Below are 5,419 nucleotides of genomic sequence, written 5' to 3'. Positions count from 1 at the left end.
AGCTGAAGCTAGTGACTTGAATATACGGCGGACTCTATTGGCTAATATTAGCGTCTGCTTTTGTTAGATGCTATGAATTAGTTTTTGAATAATATAGTGTCAACTAAAAGCAGACGCTAGCAGATGCTAATCTTAGCGTCTGCTTGTTTTAGATGCTATAAATTAATTTTTGAATAATATAGTGTCAACTCAAAGCAGACGCAAACATTTTTATTTTTTTTTTCAAATATAGCATTGTAGCTGATGGAAAATCAACAAACAATTAATATTAATGCAACTAAATTATAAATTAAATAGTTTTTTACTGGACCTTCTATTTATACCATATAACCATATATAATGTCAACAAAAAAGGTCTACATCCATGAAAATATAATCCACTAATAAATAATCCACCAAAATATCCCACAAACACTAGTGCAGAAAGGAGATACAACTACTGGCCAAACAGACTTTCCACTACTGGCCGCGGCCAGTAGTAAACGTGGTCGACGTTGTAAGTACACACTTTCCACGTCGGGTCTTTTTATACCCGTCGTGGTATCCTAATTTCTTCTGTAATTATTATTTAAAATTATGGGGATTCCACGTCGGTTTTTATAAATACCTGTCCATAATCAGCAACTATAAGAGAATTTCCAGGAGCAGCAATGAATGCTTGACGGATTTTGTATCGGTCTTTTTCCAAAGCTGGTTGATTCTAATGTATGAATTATACAAGTTAGATTAAATCTGAATTCATTTTAAATCCAATGATTAATCACATAAATTTATAATGCAGTAGAACTAACTGTAAGCTCAAATAATTGTAAAATATTGAGATAATCAAATATACATTTGAAAAGAAAATAGATACTTCTATTTGAAAGTTCAAAGTATAAATTTATGCATATCCCTCATCCAAATCCAAAATTAAAATAGTATGTGTTGAAAGTTCAAAGTATAAATTTATGTATATCCCTCATCCTCATCCAAAAGAAAATAGATACTTCTATTTGAAAGTTCAAAGTATGAAATCAAGCTGGAAGAACCTGCAAACTTGGTCTTCTTGCTGACAAGCGTCCAGTCTCTGTGTTGATATTTATGGAGCAATGAACACGCTGATCCTTTCCAGATATATTATGTCCCTGTCATTGAGACATATTAAGCTACCATAGTGCAGACATAAACAACATCACTATTCCAAACTTAAAATATACAAACAAACTTGTACCTGCACAGTGCCAACAACCTGCACAACAGACTTGTACCGAGCAACCTTACAAGAAAACATCGCAAAAATCAACTCGATGCAATGATAACAAAAACATAAAAATATACAAAAAAGAGAATAAAACATAAAGGTTGGAACAATTATGTTCCTATAATTAACAAAATTTTAAAACGATATCTGAAATTGAATATACTCAATCACATTAGCCCTTACAGAACAATTTTAGGGACAAAATTGATCGACCCAAAAGACTAACGTGGTCAAGAATTTCAATTTCAGTGATCATTTTGAAATTCCATTCTTAAACATGACTGTACCTCTCTGTGTTTAAGGTCCAAAGTACACCAACCTTGGTAGCTTCTTTGAACTCCCTAAAATTCATAAAACATATTATGTAACTTTCAAATTGATCATAAGGTACTGAATTAATTACCTAGAGAAAGCCAGCACACAAGATGAGTGAGTAGTAATCAATTATTAGGCATAGCATACTCCAAAATAAGCAAGAATAAACATATGGTGATAATGATGATGATGATGAGAAGACAAATTTTTAAGTTAGCACACAAGACACTCTCTTCAAAACGACAGGAGACAAAGGGATCAGTGTAGACAAATAGTGAGTAAGAGATTTAGTGAGAAGATAGCTAGAAATTGTAAGCCTTATTTTGTATTGTAGTAACAATCTGCAAACACATTACCAAAATATTTCAAAAAAATTGATAAAACCAAACCTTAACCAAATATGCCAGCTACAGTCTCAGAACTCATTTTCTCATGCTCAAACTGCAATAATAGACAAAGGTCACATACTAGGCCTCATCCAAAAGAGAAATAACACAACCAGGTTTCTAAAGCTTACTTGAGAAGGTCATTACCAACCATGCCAGTTGCTACAATTTACTTGTAGTGTGCTGAGTAGCCAATGCAACTGATTGTTTCTGTTACCACTTAATGATCTCCTCAAGATAAAGTCCTTCAAAATAAAAAAAGAAACATTAAAGTGAATCAAGTTATTGATCAATTGTTTCCGGAATTCCGGTATATATTCAGTCCACATGATGACAACCAATTCTAATCAAATTCAGAATATGGTTATTCTAATTATAATCAGCCAATTCACATAAAACACACAAAAGTACATTTACAAAAACCTAAAAGCATAGAAATCAAGCAAAACAAACATTAGTTTTCATTCTTCCCCATCCAGTCCTGATATTTTACTTATACTAAAAAGATTCCTTTTCAGAAAGAAGACAAAAAACTAAAATAAAAAATGCAATTGAAGTCAAGAACTTGTTTTGTGTTCCATGTGAACAGAGACTGTAAACTAATTTTGAAGTAATTTGATGACTTCTAATAGATAACTACATTAGATGGCTAAGAACCATTGTCATTCCCAATATGAACTTGTCCATTTCTTTCGTGAATATCAATGAGGGTTGGCTTAACTCTATGATGTTATTGTTAATAGCGGCGCTATAGGCGCTATGCAGACCCCCTCCCCTCATCCTAAAAAATCAACCAGGTTAAAATATAGTACTTAAATTACCCTAACACAAAGTAATCAATTAAAATGAAAAAGAAACATTGAATATTACATGAATCGAAAAAGCATTAAACAGATAAAATTCAGTTTGATTTGGTTTCTGATACAAAAATTGAAACAACAAATAGGTACCTTAAGGCCAAGTAATTTAATAAATTCGCTGGCCAAGTATGATGAATTCAGTATCAGCTGCTTCCACTATAGCCTATAATCACCCAAACATCAAAGAAGACCTAATTCATTATGATTCAGTGAAATCCAAATGCTAAAACAATTCAATTACACTTTAGAACACTAACATAAGTAAAATTAGGAAGGGATCAATTCGAATACACAGAGATGGAAACATATTTCACTTTACCTTTTAACATATGCAAAGGAATCAAACTGAAACCTAACAAAAGAAGTAAAATTAGAGCAAAAGAAGTCAAAATAGGAAAAATCAGAAAGGAACAAATCGAAACTGAAAGAGGTGAAATCCGAACAAATCGAACCTGAAAGCGTGCAATACGGAACAAATCGAAACTGAAAGCGTGAAATCCGAACAAATAAGAAAGTCAAATTAGGTCACGCAATAGCAATAGCTAGAACCCTATTAAGATACATTCACATGAAAGTGAATAAATTTAAGTGTAAAAATCACATTTAGAGACAAAATCACATGTAGAATCAATTCTAATCACTATTAGAAACACTAAACACATCAAAATCAATTTTAAGTCTTAAAGAATCATCTTTTGGCTCTCCTAACAAATTGAATGGACTTAAGTATGGTTGCTAAGATAGAGGTATATGAAATAGAGTAAATTAAGCATGTGATCACCGGCACAAAGATAGACAATTGACAAATCAAAATCAAAAGAAGAAACATAGGAGTATATGATAAACGACCGATGCAAATATGTATTCATATTTTCCCAGCTTGACAAGAGATCTATGAAAGAAATTTACAACTTTTGCCAAGGTCTTGGAACAAATGCAATTCAAACAAAAAGTGAACAGATAGAACTTAAACAAGAGGGATTACAATACAACCAATTTTACCATTAAGCTAACAACTTAACAAGCTTGTTATATGTTGACTTTTTTGTGTCCATGATTTCAAAATTATATGCTAATATGTTATGTTAAGTAAGATTATACTGAGATAAAGAGGTTTAAAGGATTCAATGAATAATCAATTAGTATAGTATTGCTAAGATAAAGAGGTCCAAAACTAAGATTATGATTCTTCTTATCAAAATCTCATGTGAAAAAACCTAGAACCTCCTATCAAAATCTCATATCTCAAACCAACAGCGACATGATTCTTTCAACAGTAGTAAGTAGCAAATTTTACTTCTTAATAGAATTTATCATACCCTGGTTAGGAATAGATATCATAGCATCGGTAAAGAAAAATGCAAAGATAATTACCACCATCATCCGATCCATCCCTGTGTTGAACAAGAGACGTTAACCATATGATGCAAAATTAAGATAAGAGATAAATATTGTATTAGTGCAGGTAAACTTTCATCTAGAGTCAGTATAAATTAAATGGACTTAATTATGGTTGCTCAAATTGAACATGAGCAGAAAGTTTGATTTTCATCTAGAGTCTTACTGTTGATGCTTATCTTATTATTATCATCATTGTTATGGTGAACCCAGTATTCAATAAACCCACACAGACACACAATAACACACTTATCACACAATAATACAACACCAAAATACTTAACATTAGAAAGGCACCACAAACACAAAAGAACAGCAATAGTACGCAAAAACTGCAAAAAAAATGAAGAGATGAAGTTACTTAACAGACAGTAATACAACACCAACACACTTAACATTAGAAAGGCACTTAATCGTTGGTAGTGTCACTTTGAGAGCTGAAGAGATGAAGTTACTAACCTTGTAACCACGAGAACGATGGATAATAACGGCGGAGTGATTGAGGTTGTTCTTCACAGATTAGGGTTGATGGAAGGGTTTTCTTCTTCCACAGCGGATTGTTCTTCGACGGGGACGAATTCGGAGGATTACGGTTGTTGAGACGAATTTGGTTCACCCATTCTGACGAATTCAATTCCGTTTACCCATTGTTGGAGGATTAGAGTTGTTTTCTTCTTTTTCTGTATTTTTTGTCACTTCTTTTTGTGTATTTGAGAAAGAAAAGCAAAAATATATCAAATGATATATTATTGTTCATTGCTGAAATAGGGAATGAAAAGAAAAAAGTGGGAAAATGAAAAATTGGGAAAAAAAATTGGCTCTTAACAAAAAGTTTTTTTATATTTAATTTATTGTTTATTAGAGTCCGCTCCAGTAGACTCTAAGATGAATTTTATTTTATTTTTTATTAGTGTCTCAATCGTGTCTATCAAAGCGGACGCTATCTATAATTATTTAATTAAAATAAAGATTTACAATAAAAAGACAGTAGCATCAGTCATACAGACTCTAAATAGACGCTAATAGCGTCCGCGTCGGGGCAGACGCTAATATTTTTGAAGCTAAAATGCAATTTTGTTGTAGTGAATAATGATGATGATTAGTCGGAGGCTCAATTAATTTGTTAAAGGTTCAATTAGTTTGTTATTAGGTGGTTTGTTGTTGTGTCTATACGACATGGATAGATAGTCTACAAATGCCATGTTAAAACTTTTACT

The 5,419-nt window shown here is 32.1% G+C and overlaps 1 long non-coding RNA gene across 6 annotated transcripts; it reads right to left on the bottom strand.

Annotated features, from left to right (window-relative positions):
* Positions 1-284: 284 nt before the first annotated feature.
* On the bottom strand, positions 285-4,928 carry LOC123909965. Of its 6 annotated transcripts, XR_006810062.1 has the most exons (11): positions 4,662-4,919; positions 4,124-4,198; positions 3,257-3,287; positions 3,124-3,156; positions 2,895-2,967; positions 2,076-2,189; positions 1,948-1,999; positions 1,531-1,584; positions 1,214-1,258; positions 1,032-1,127; positions 285-700 (listed from the first exon to the last, which is right to left on the bottom strand). It is a non-coding gene; the product is annotated as an uncharacterized LOC123909965 (long non-coding RNA). The 6 variants fall into 6 exon arrangements; XR_006810091.1 differs by lacking the exon at positions 3,257-3,287 and having other exon boundaries at positions 4,662-4,920; XR_006810080.1 differs by lacking the exon at positions 4,124-4,198 and having other exon boundaries at positions 3,257-3,354; positions 4,662-4,920.
* Between the last annotated feature and the right edge of the window lie 491 nt (positions 4,929-5,419).

The sequence above is a fragment of the Trifolium pratense genome, linkage group LG1, assembly GCF_020283565.1.
Source record: "Trifolium pratense cultivar HEN17-A07 linkage group LG1, ARS_RC_1.1, whole genome shotgun sequence".
Classification (NCBI taxonomy): Eukaryota; Viridiplantae; Streptophyta; class Magnoliopsida; order Fabales; family Fabaceae; genus Trifolium; species Trifolium pratense.
Note: the sequence above shows the minus strand (reverse complement) of the source record. Positions and strands in the feature narration are given on the sequence as shown.